The sequence below is a fragment of the Lissotriton vulgaris genome, chromosome 10 (genome assembly GCF_964263255.1).
Source record: "Lissotriton vulgaris chromosome 10, aLisVul1.2, whole genome shotgun sequence".
Classification (NCBI taxonomy): Eukaryota; Metazoa; Chordata; class Amphibia; order Caudata; family Salamandridae; genus Lissotriton; species Lissotriton vulgaris.
The window spans coordinates 316,752,234-316,765,404 of record NC_141698.1 but is presented as its reverse complement, the minus strand read 5'-3'; positions in this window follow the sequence as shown (position 1 = coordinate 316,765,404).

Sequence of the window (13,171 nt, the reverse complement as noted above, 5' to 3'; positions counted from 1 at the left end):
ATCTAAACCTGGTTCAATAGCAACCTAAATTCGGAGCATCGCAATCTTAGGGCCTTAGAGCGCTCCTGGAGATCCACTCCTTCAGCGGTCCATCTAAAAAAACCTTAGATCAGCTAGAAGCTCCTATAACTAATAAATCAAGACAGCCAAGGCGGAATATTTCAGATCCCAACTTAACCAAGCTACTAATCGACTCAAGAAACTGTTCGAACTGGTTAAACAACAATCTGTCATAGCCCCCAACCGATCAGATCCGGATGTCAGTCCTCCCTCATGTTTTGACTTGGCTGACTTTTTTACTGAGAAAACTAGACTTATTAACATTGATCTAGAAACCATGAGGTCTCTATTAACATCCAACGGATCTGCACCCTCCCTGGCCACACCAGATAAGGCTGCTCCACTTAGCAGCAGTATCAAGCACAACGCTACCTGGACACCTTCACCATCCTAAACGATAATGAAATCAATAAGGTTCTTCAGAGTATCAACCCATCTAATCACTTCAATGTCCCTTTACCACCCACCATCTTCAAAGCAATTAAAGATTCTATCTAACCCATTTCCACAAAGATCATCAATGCCTCTGTCTCACAGGTACGATCCCAGACTGTCTAAAAGAGGCCCAGGTAACACCTATTTTAAAAAAAACCTACAGCAGACTGTACGGATCTTAACAACTTCCGCCCCGTCTCCAGCATCCCCACACTAGCCAAACTCTTGGAAAAATGCTTCCAATCTCAATTATGTGCACACAGCAAAAACTCCCATCTCCTGGATCAACACCAATCGGGCTTTCGTAGTGGGCACAGCACTGAATCGGCTCTCACTCATGTCATGGATCACATGCAAATAATGCTTGACAGGAATGAATCTTGCCTCCTTAGCTTACTAGACCTTTCCTCTACCTTTGACACTGTCAATCAAGACAACCTCCTAGATGTTCTGGAGCAAAGGATGGGCCTCTCTGGGCAGGTGCTGCAATGGTTTTCGTCCTTCCTCCAGCACAGATCCCAAAGAGTTAAGGTGAACCACTCTCTCTCCCACCCATCCCCAGTCACCATGGGGGTTCCACAAGGATCCTCCTTATCTCCCATTCTCTTCAATTTGTTTCTGGAACCATTAGCTGATGTACTAAAATCCTTGGAGATTCGATTCCATATGTATGCAGACGACACCCAACTCTACCTGAAAATCTCCTCCCCAGACAACATCACTTCACTTAATTCCACCCTATTGACTACTCAAGCTTGGCTAACTGAGAACCACCTCCTGCTAAACACCACCAAAACAGAATTCCTCCTCCTGTCTCCCCCGACACACACTCCTAATATTGACCTCTGGATGAACCAACTCACAGCCTTCAACTGCTCTCCCCGCATTATTGACTCCGCTAAATCGCTAGTAATCACATTGGAAAAACACCTGAACATAAAGACCCACATCAGCAATGTGAGCAAGGGAGCTAACCACCTTCTCAGAACTCTCAGGAACCTCAAACATTTCTTACCTCAAGCCGACTTTAAGCAGGTGATCCAAGCGCTTGTACTACCGAGGCTTGACTATGGCAGTGCTACGTTATGTGGCCTCCCCAAATACACTTTGGCTCCGCTAAAGGCTTCATTGAACGCTGCGGCCAGACTGATTACGGGCACCAAGCGAAATGCCCACATCTCCCCGGTCCTAAAGTCTCTAAACTGGCTACCCTTCGAAGCTAGAATTCAACTAAAGATTGCATACTTATAGCACAAAGCCCTCCTCTTCAAACCCCCCAATTACCTGGCGCAAAAGTTAAAACTATCCAGAGAGGGGAGACCGTCAAGGAGCGCTAACTCTCTTCCACCGGAAATCCAGAGAATCTCCTCCAAGGTTGCTTTCAAACTGGAAGCAAAAAGATTCCTCATGAACAAATTCCTACCTTCATTAGAAGAGCGATTGTCAGCTCTTAGCGCATCGGACACACTTTAAGAATGGATGCCACTCCGGTATTTTTCTATTGTATTTGCTCCCCTTGCCATTATGTTATCAATACCTAGCACATTACACGCCTAGCCAAGGCCTATATTGGTCCTTTCCTGTGCACAATTTTTGCATTGTCTATATTTATTCCCTATTTGACTCTCGTACTGATGTTACCTCATTCCCTCAATTTGTAAAGTGCTCTGATATCCTTCGGGATCAAGTTCGGGCTATATAAAACTTTATAAATAAACACCAGGAGGGATCCAGATATATCCCTTTTCGCATGTGTTCGCTCTAAGTATTGTTTATAATCTAAGCTCCTGAACCTCTAGGTCTGCCGCGCTACTTCCTCTTTAGCTCCCTGAACTGTCTGTTGGAGCTCTGGTCACCCTGGCCGCCTGCCCTACAGCCCCCTAAGAGTCTCATCTGTCTCTTTGACCTCCTTGAGGAGTGTGTGCCACAACCAGTGGTTTCTGCTATGCACTGGCCTGGCAGGACCACCTTCAAGACGTCCCATTCTGTCAACAGCGAAGCAGCTGTCCCTTCACTATCACTGAATTTTGCATGATTTTCCCCTGAAACACCTGATCTTCTAGTGCATTCAGGCGTTCTCTCCAGGTAGGGATTGTGGCTATGGGGTGCGCCCACTTTAGGCTAAGTAGGGTTGGGTTGGGTTGTGGTCTGAAATTTGTACGAGATAAGTATTCTACTGTGTGTACTAGGCTCTGCGTGTCTGCGGGATGCAGGGTTCTCCAGGAATCAAGCAATCCCTATCGACGCCTCCAGCTACTAAACTCCTGTGCTGCGCACGTGGTTGGAGAATAACGTAATGGGGTTGTGTTCTGTCCACATACACATTATCCACACTGCTAAAGTCTCCTTCCATTATCGTAGTGCTGGTCAAATACGGGGCCAGACAGTAGTTCAGGTGAGAAAAGAATGCGGATTGCTCAGTATTGGAGGCATACATGTGAAAAAGCAGTTTTTCTCTAGATATCACCAAACACCGCTTGGCGTTAGTTGCCTCTAATTCACTTGGTCATTAGCTAATCAAATAAAGAGGCAGGCGCTGGACCTGGGAAACAATGAGCAGGTTTATTTCTCCGGAGGAGAACACGTCAGTTCGGACAAACAAAATGTCTTCTCGAGGTGCTCTAACTGCATCTCTGTGGCATAGCCTTTTATACATAATCTCAACTCTTTATTGCAGGTTAACACATTCCTGACAGTAGTTTATTACCTCCCTGGAATCCCCGCTTCCAGCTAGTTCCCACACATACCCAACAGCAAATGTTCCCCACCCCGGTCTCAGCAGGTGATTGTTATCGCGCAGCTGGGCATTCCGGCAGGGTCTGGAATATGCGTAATCGGTCAGTTCTAAGAGGGTTGTGGCATTGAATAATTCCGAACCCTTTGATGGGGAGCGAGTTCCTACTGTACGGGGGCAATAAACTGTATCCGCAGGGGCTGGTTATAGCCTGGGACCGGATCGAACAGCCAGGTGCAGGGGAGGAGGTTATCGATGGGCCTGTTCGTGCGTGGGGGATGAAAGAGCATGGGTGTTTGGCACGGGAAGTGGCTCCGGGGCTGGGTCGCGCTGAGGATGCTTTATGACTCTAGCATGTGTGCTTGGGGGTTGTCTGAGCGCGGGGGATGATAGCGAGGTCAGGGTGACGCGCTGGTGATCGGCAATGTACGAAATGGCCGCGGTATCTAAAATGGGTGCCGCTTACGTTCATACGGTGGCTCTTGTTAGGCAAGATGACGCCGGTGAAGTTCACGTCTGTCGATTACATTTTAACAGTCACCCCTTTGAACATTCCCAAGACATCTTGCTAGTCTATTTCAATCCCCATGATATTTTGTATCTCTGTGTCATATATTGCATTAATTTGTTCTATGCGAGTATCTCCATCTTAGGGCACAAAGAGTTCAGACATAGAGAACACAAGGGCGGTATACAGTGTTTCCCTAGACAGCAGCCACATATTATGAAAATTGGAACCAAGAGGACCATCAATAGTTTCCAACCCCAGTCCTTTAATATGCCCCAAAACCAGCTTCCAAGTGTCCAAGTCTCTTGTTCTTGATGGATCTCTGATGTCAGCCTGTGAAGATGTTCAATTGCCTTGTAGACAGAAGGCGAGCCGTCAGGGACGAAAGTGCAACAGCTGGCACCAATGATGCGGCATGCTCCTCCACAGTCTGCTAGTACTACATCTAAAACAAGACAATTTTGCAAAGCCAACAGGCTGACCGCTTGAAGCTCGGCGGTGTTGTTGGTGAGGATGTCGGCTGTGACGTTCAAAGTTGTCTCTACTGCTTGTGACAGGTGTCGAATGGCCCGGCTGTTTGTCATCGAACCCCAAAGCGGGACAAGGCCTTTGGCTGCATCAAGAAACTGGGATGCAGCAGAGTCCGCTTGGTCCGTGTCTCCGGACCGCCTTTCTCTGTGGTGTCCAGTAGGTGCAGTGTAGGTTGGAGGCAGAACAAAAGCGACGTAGCATGTGCCCCCCAGCCCTTTGGGAGCCAGGTGTAGGCCTTTGTACCACAGATGAAGTACATGTTGGGTGATGCAACAAATGAAGGGGGGTCGGCAGTGTTCAGTGTTCTTGTTATTTGGCAAGTGCTATGGCCCACGATTTCTGTTCCATGGCCTTCGATGCAGACAAGACCTGGGACGCTCACCACAGATAGGGCCACAGTTGTGGTTGCAGCTGTTCTTTTCTTTAGAAAGGAGAAGGTTGGTCTGGCTGGATTATTTAATATTTGCATTTTCACTCGTTCTTTTGCAGGAATGTTCATTGGGAAAGTTGCGTTTGAAGTGAGAGGACAAAAGGGAGCAGTCGTTCTTCCAGTTTTGTTCAGCCAGAACTCGTTATAGAATTGTTTCATTGTTCCATCGGATGTGGCATTGTCTTTGTAGCTCTCTTGTAGGAGCATTAACCAGGCGAGGCGGGACCCATGAACAGAGAAGGGTGAAGGGATTAAAGGAATGGATTGTTCAGTGGTATGTGGTAGCAGCCCACAGATCCAACAGTTAATGGCATTTGCGGCAAGATTGTGTTGGTGGAACAGCTGTACAAAAGAATTGTTCCAGAACTCTTTGCGCCGTTCTCGGAGTCATGGTGACAGTGAAACCAGATAGTTTTCTCTTTCAGTGGTGGGTTGCACAGTCGGTATCAGTGTTCGGTAAGCAGGAGCACTCTCTTCAATGATCCAGACTGTGACCATTAGCAAGAGACTGGCAAGAGATGCTGTTAAGAGTTGATTGTCTTTCTACTGTGAACTTTGGCAGTCTTGGTGTCGTTGCGGTGGTTCTTTGGTTGTCCGGGATCTTCCATCATCTTCAAGAGGCTCGAGGACTGGCAGGACCACATACTCTCGTCTAGCGTTTCTCCTGGTCTCTTTGTAGTGTTAGCTACAGCTCTGAGACTTTTGACTTAGTTAGTGGTCTGCTTCGTCGGAGCACTCTCCTTTCGTCGTAAGTTGTACCCTTCTTTGGACGGCACTATGGGGTCTGAAAACTCTGTTAGTTCAAGTGTCTCTGTTTCTGGGTAACAACCGGTCGATCTTTGGCCAGGAGCTCTTCTTGGGTGTCCACGTCTTCGTTTGTTGCCAGTGTCGGTGCTATCCGTTTGCAGTGGTGAGCGTGCAGCCAATTTTTCTTCCCTTCCACTCAAAGTGCAGTTCGGGTGGTGATCAAGACTTGCCAGGGGCCTGTCCACCGGGGTTCCAAACTCTTCAACCTCTGGAAGTTCCTTATCAGTATGAAGTCCCCGGGTTTGATATTGTATCCGGGGCCCCTGGATACGTCTGGTATGGCTTGCTGCACCTGTTGGTGGATAACAGTTAGTTCGCTCATTAATTTATGCAAATAGTCGGACATCGTTAATGGTTGTCGGTTTCGGGGCCGCCCAAATATTCATCGGCCTGCCGAAAACAACCTTGTACGGGGTCAATTGGTGTCTGGTTGGGGTGGAGCGCATGGATAGCAATGCCAGTGGGAGGGCATCGGGCCATTTCAGCCCAGTGGTGGCGACTATCTTTGCTAGCTTCAGTTTTAGTGTGGCGTTGTGACTTTCTACCAGGCCCGCTGCCTGGGGGGGTGGAAAACGGCATGGAACTTTTGTTTTACCCCCAATCCCTTCAGTATGTGTTGGATGACCTCCGCTATGAAATGGGGGCCATTGTCGCTCCATAAAACTCTACAAAGGCCATATCGGGGGAAGAATTCCTTTAGCAATACCTCTGCAGTGGCAGTGGCGGTATTGTCACAAGTGGGGTATGTTTCACCCATTTGCTGAAGGCGCACACAATAACTTGGACGTATTTCAGACAATGGCACCTTTCTAGTTGAATGTAATCCATTTGCAGGATTTCAAAGGGATGGTCGGGGACTCCGAACCCTCCCCGTGGTACTACTGTCCCTTTCCCTGGGTTGTGTTGCAGGCATACCATGTATTGTTGTACTAGGCGTTTTGCTGAGTCTGATATCTTGCCATTATGCCATACCCTAGTAATCAGTTCGGTCATGGGAGCGGATCCTATGTGTGCGGGTAAGTGTGCCGTGGATCAGATAGGCGTTAGGTAGTAGCCATTTGTCTTTGTCTTTTGTCCGCCAGCAACCTTCATCGTCTTTCAGTCCCACCCGAGCCCATTCAGTCAGTTTGTGTGGTGTACTCGTCAGTTGGATGTCTCTTATAGTGGCCCTAGCGTCTGTCCATTTCTCAGCTTGTGACCTAGTCACATACATTCGTGTTGCGGTTCTGTCTTCAGCTGTGGCTCGGGCAGTAACGTCAGCTAGTGCATTTCCATGTCCAATAATGTCCGTTACTTTCTTATGTGCTTGGCATTTAATTACTGCTAGCTGCTTGGGGAGGAGGACTGCTTCAGTCAAGGTGGAAAGTAGATCTCCGTGTAGGATGGGTGTGCCGTGCGAGGTCAGGAATCCTCTTTCCCTCCATAGGAGCCCAAAATGGTGAACCAACCCGAAGGCGTACTTTCTGTCCGTGTATATGTTTACTGTCATCCCTGCTGCTAAAATACATGCGCGTGTGAGGGCAATCAGGTCTGCCACCTGCGTGGATCGTTGGGCAATGCGGGCTGTTTCTATAATGGTTTGGGCCGTGGTGACGGCGTATGCAGCTGAGGTGGTGCCATCCGGGAGTTTGATGCACGAGCCATCTACCCATAGTTCCCCGTCAGGTTCTGGAAAAGCAGTGTCTCGGAGATCTACCCTGCTCCTCATCTGTTCATCAGTGAGGGTCACACTTACATGTAGGGAATTCACGCTGGGGTCGTGTTCGGGCAGAGGTAACAGCGTAGCTGGATTTAGAACGGTGCATCGCTTCAGAGTAATGTGTGGTGCTAGCAGGTTTAACTCGTATCCTGTCAGTCGTGCACCATTCAGATGTTGGGTTTTGGTCTGATTCAAAAGCATGTCAACTGCATAGGGTACTAATACTGTAAGGGAGTTGGAGAGTACTATTCCCTCACTCTGGCGTATCGAAACTGCTGCAGCTGCTACAGCGCGTAAGCACGCCGGTAGCGCTCTGGCTACTGGGTCGAGGGTGGCTGACAAATAAGCTCAAGGGCGCTGCTTGGGACCAATCGATTGTGTTAGGACAGATAAGGCACATCCCTCCCTTTAGTGTGGGTAGAGGGAGAATGGTTTGGAGTAGTCTGGGGTTCCTAGAACGGGTGCTGAACAAAGGGCGTCTCGCAGTTCTTTGAACGCTGTCTGGCATTCGGGAGTCCAAGGGAGTAGTAATGGAATGTCTTTGGCTAGAAGGGAAAGTAGGGGTTTGACGATGAGACTAAAGTTCGGCAACCACTGTAGACAGAATGAGGTGAGGCCTACCAAGGAGCGGACTTGCTTCTGTGTCTTAGGGACAGGAGTGTCTAGAATAGTCCGGATTCTGTCAGGCATGAGCTTCCTCCCTTCCTTTAATAAGAGGTGTCCTAGATATGTTACTTGGGGTTTGCAAAACTGTAACTTCTTTCGGGAAACTTTGTGGCCATTCTCTGCAAGGAAGTGTAGGAGCTGGATGGTGGCTGTGACTGCTAGTGAAGTGGTGTCTCCTGCTAAAAGGATATTGTCTACATACTGTATCAACGCCACCCCGTCTGGTAACTGTACTGCATCTAACTGTCTTTTGAGCGCCTGGCTGTAGATGCTCGGGCTCTCGGTGTACCCCTGGGGCGCTCGACAAAATCTATACGAGTGGGATCTTAGGGTAAATCCAAAGAGATAGCAGCTGTCTTGGTGAATGGGTATGGAGAAGAAGGCATTCTTGAGGTCAATTATGGTGAACGAGGTGGCAGTGGACGGGATTAGGGTCAGGATGGTGGTGATGTCAGAGGCTACAGGGTACTGTAGCACAACTATCTTGTTGATCTCTCCTAGGTCGATGATGAAGCGGTATGCTTTCCCATCTCCCTCTCCTTGGGCCAGATGTAGGTAAATCTTATTTACCGACTCTAAAATACCGAATTTTACCGATTCGATATTTTAGATTCGGTAAATAAGATGTAGGTAATTATTCAGTAATTTTTACCAAATCGGAATGATTCGGTAATTACCGAATCGGTATTTACCGATTCGGTAATTGCCATCGATTCCTATGGGCCTTGAGGCCCATAGGAACCTATGGCAATTACCGATTCGGTAAATACTGATTCGGTAAAATTACCGAATTGACAAGGGGAACAGGGTGTCACTTTGACACCCTGTTGCACCCCTGATTCAGGCTTGTGTGCCATGTGACACACATACATGCCCTTAGGGCATGTCTGTGTGCCACATGGCACGGGTGTACATGCACAGATGTGCATGTACACAGGAATTCGTTATTTACCATGCAATAGTATTACATGGTAAATAACGAATTCTTAGGGGTCTGTGGCACTGTTTGCAGTGCCACCTACATATAGATTTACCGATTCGGTAAAGTTACCGAATCGGTATTTTACAGAATCAGTAAATTTACAGATTCGGTAAATTTACAGATTCTGTAAAATTTAGGCCCCCTACATCTCAATCACCAAATACCGGTCGGTAATGGCCGAAATTGGCCGTTACCGACCGGTATTTGGTGACCTGCATCTGGCCCCTAGTCTCTTGATGATCGGACTGTTACAGACATTGCTCATTACCTCCTCTACCACTCCTGCTTCTACTAGTGACCGTATTATTTCGACCAATGCCTTCTCACCCTCTGGTGATATCTTGTACTGGGGTACTTTTGGTAAGGTTGCGTCCTGTCGTATTGTCACATGCACTGGGTCTATCATCATTCGTCCTATGTCTGAGTCAGCCTTGGCCCACAAGTGCGATGGCAAAGTGTCCAGTAGGGACACGACTGCTTTGGTAATGGGGTACATGTGTTGAGATGGGTGAGGTCTTAGATGGTGGTGGTTGTCATATAAGATGACTTGGACTCCGTCGGGCGAGCATCTGATGGTCGCTTGAAAATGTTTCAGCAGATCGAGACCCATAATGGCGTCTGGGGTATTGGAGGAGAGGAGAAATGTTGTGTCAATGATATTATCTCCAAGATAAAAAGGGATCGGTATGGACAAGGCATTAGTGGAGGGCGTACCTTCAAATCCTATTGATGTCACGTGTGAGCCAGACAAGGATGCCCTTGGAATCAGTCGCTTAGATGATGTACTACGTGTTGCTCCTGTGTCTACCAGAAATGCTGACTTTGTGCCCAGGACCTTTGCGATAACATAAGGGCCTTGCTTGTAGTATTGGGGTTCCCAAGGCCTACATGCTCCGAAGATAACCCACTTACATTCAAGAACTGTTGGCACGGAAACTGTAAAATTCAAAGAACAAGTTTATTAAGACCCCATGGGGTGGTGGTACATTCCTACAGCACCCTTCGGTAATGCAAGAAGTATCACACCGAACATCGGTGTGACCCCTTCTTTTATACAGTTTTACAGGTAATAAAAGATAGGCGGCACAGAGTTGAAAAGCGTTATGTACATATAAGGTCATCTTCTGGAACACAGCCAGCTCATTGGAGGGTTACAACCCCGCTGGTCAGTTTGGAGGCACATTCCTGAGGGACGACTGGTCAGTGGGGACTGCGCATGTACGGGTTGACCAATACTAAAAATAGCCTGTTGCTGGGCAAACTTGAGTGGTCAGTGGTACGGACAACGGACTAAAGGGCACGCTAGCCACGAGGCCGCTTATGGTCTAAGATGGCCGCCGTAACATAGAAAATGGCGGTTTCATGTATAGTCAATTTTAGCAGGAAAACGTGTAGCATAGCTAAGCGCTAACTCGGCCATTGTCAAATTACAACAGACGACCCTTTTAGCGTTTAGCTGATGCTACCTCATAGTGAACATAGTCAGGGTGTTCATCTTCAATATCTATCAACATTATCTGAGTTACTTCTTTATGAAGCATTATTTTGTCATGGGCAAGAGCTCGTCTTGATGGTACACAAGCTGATAAACACATAGAGCACAATGTTGGGCCACATTGGATACATAAGCATACAAAGAACAGTATTCCAACAATGATGCATAGAATCGTTAGCAGTTTCCAACCCCAAGTGGTGAGCATTGACCAGAACCATCCTGAAAGTGTCCAAGTTCCATTGTCCGGGTGTATTTCAGCAGCTATCTTATGTAGCTTTGAAATGGCATCATAAACAGATGGGGAATTGTCAGGTACGTATACACAACAGCTGCTTCCGATAATTCTGCATGCCCCCCCACGGTCAGCTAGGACAACATCTAAGACCATCCTATTTTGGAGCGTAACAATTCTAGAAATTTGAAGTTCTTCAGTAATATTCCCAAGTGCAATGGCAGTGTCATTTGCTACAGCCTCAACAACACGTGTCAATCGTCTTATTTTCCGACTGTTCAATGCAGCCCCCACAAATGAAAACAGCCCCAAATTGAAGTCCACATATTGCTGCAAGGCAGTATCAGTCTGGTCGATGTCGTCCAGAACAACAGTCCGTTTGACCCGATTCAAAACAAAATCATGGTATAAGACATAGTCATTATGATACATTGGTGGGGCAATGAATACAGGGGGTAGTACAAAAGATACATAGCACGTGCCTAACCATCCCAACGGAAGCTGATGATAACCCTTCGTTCCACAGATAAAGTAAGTATTACGAGATGCTACAAATGATATACCAATTGGACTGTCAAATGTGAGTGTGGTGTTGCATTCACTTTTCCCAACTGAAATTGTACCTTTATTGCGTATACACAAATCAGCTTTTGTAGCAATAACATTAATGACGTGCGAACTGGATACGTTGATATTCCGCTGATTACTGTAAACACGTGGGGCAGACACATTATCGGGGCGGTACTCCTCCCATTCAAATCGAGTACCCTCAGCTCGTGGATACCCATCCCGGTCATGGTAGCAGATTTTATTCAAACGGAAAAGTACCCCCCCTTTCGTTGGCCATCTCAAAGTAAATAAAAGGGTGTACCAGGCATTGCAGGATCCATTATGTGTAAACGGGATTGGAATGAGTGGTGTACCCCCCTTTTTCTGATGCCCAGGCAACATCCCACACACCCAACAGTTGGACGTATTAGTAATGTTATGCGTATGATGTAGGATCTGAATAAAACTATTGTTCAAATAAGTCTGTCGGTGCCGTTCTACATGGTAGGGCAAGGTGAAATGAAAATGTTCAGATGGAGCCGGGGTAGTTGGCAGCAAATGTTCACGTGCAGGTACCACAAGTTCAACTACCCAAGCTATCACCGCTATCACCACAATTGTCAAGACAAAAAGGATGGCACCAAGTATTCTTTTATCTCGCGCTGCGGAAGACGCCATAATTCAAAAAGTTCTCAAATAGTTCACAAAGTTCACAAAGTCTCAGTGCACATATGCATATGCCTAAAAAAGAAAAATACGGTGCTGAGCTCCGAGGTAGCCGTTGTTTTCTTCTCCGGGCCAAGACGGGTGTCGCTACACTGGGCAGAACTGATCCCCCCCCTTGGAATTCCCGGTTTCCGTTTCACAAACCCCAGAGCGGTAACCAACCAGTCTTGAAAAAAAATACCAAAAAAAAATCTTCTTTATCGTGGCCGCAGATGGTAGCGCTCTCGTCCAGAAACAGTATGGTCCGGGAAGGCTCCCTCAACTTCGGCCGATGTCACAGCTGGGCTCTTTTCTTTCTCCAAAATTTCCTTGTAGTCTGTTAACACAGCAGGATTCACCAGATCAGGAGAGACACGCCGGCAGTGAGTTGAATGCACCCACTGCTTCCTATTGGTCACTCGTACTGCTGTCCGGGTCGCCAGAAGGACCTGCTCAGGGCCTCGCCACCTCGGTTCCAAGCTGCTCGCCCTCTCAAACGATCTGATCATAACATGATCACCAGGGCGAAGATCATGGCCCTCTCCAGTAGAGTTGTCAGGGAGCGCTTCTCGAACCTGTTGATGAATAGAAAGCAAATCATTTGTTAATCGTGCCAAATAGTCATTCATCATTATACAAGGCACATCATGTATCAATCGCGGTTTAGGCACTCCCCAAATGTTCATCGGCCTTCCGAACACCACTTCATATGGTGTGAGGCCTGTTCGGGAGTGAGGTACTGATCTAAGAGAGAGTAATGCTAGCGGTAAGGCATCCGGCCACTTCAATGACGTGGATGCCACAATCTTAGCTAATTTTAGTTTTAACGTGGCATTGTACCGCTCGACAAGACCTGCTGACTGAGGGTGGAACACAGCATGAAACTTCTGCTGAATCCCCAACCCCTTCAGTACATACTCCACAATCTTTCCAACAAAATGAGGCCCATTATCGCTCCACAGAAATTTGCAAACTCCAAAGCGAGGAAAAAACTCCTTGAGCAACACCTTCGCTGTTGTCAGAGCTGTATTGTCTTTCGTGGGGAAAGCCTCTACCCATTTGCTAAAAGCACATACCACCACTAAGACGTACTTCAGGTTGTTGCAACGCTCAAGCTGGATGTAATCCATTTGGAGTACCTCGAATGGTGCAGAAGGTGGAACGAACCCTCCTTTCGGAGTATGGGTCCCCTTTCCAGGATTGTGTTGCAAACACACCAGGCAGGTCTGCACTACTCTCTTAGCAGTATTAGCAATCTCTGGATGTTCCCAAACTCGCGTTAGCAGTCGAGTGATTGCGAGAGCTCCCACATGTGCTAACCCATGTGTCATCTGAACC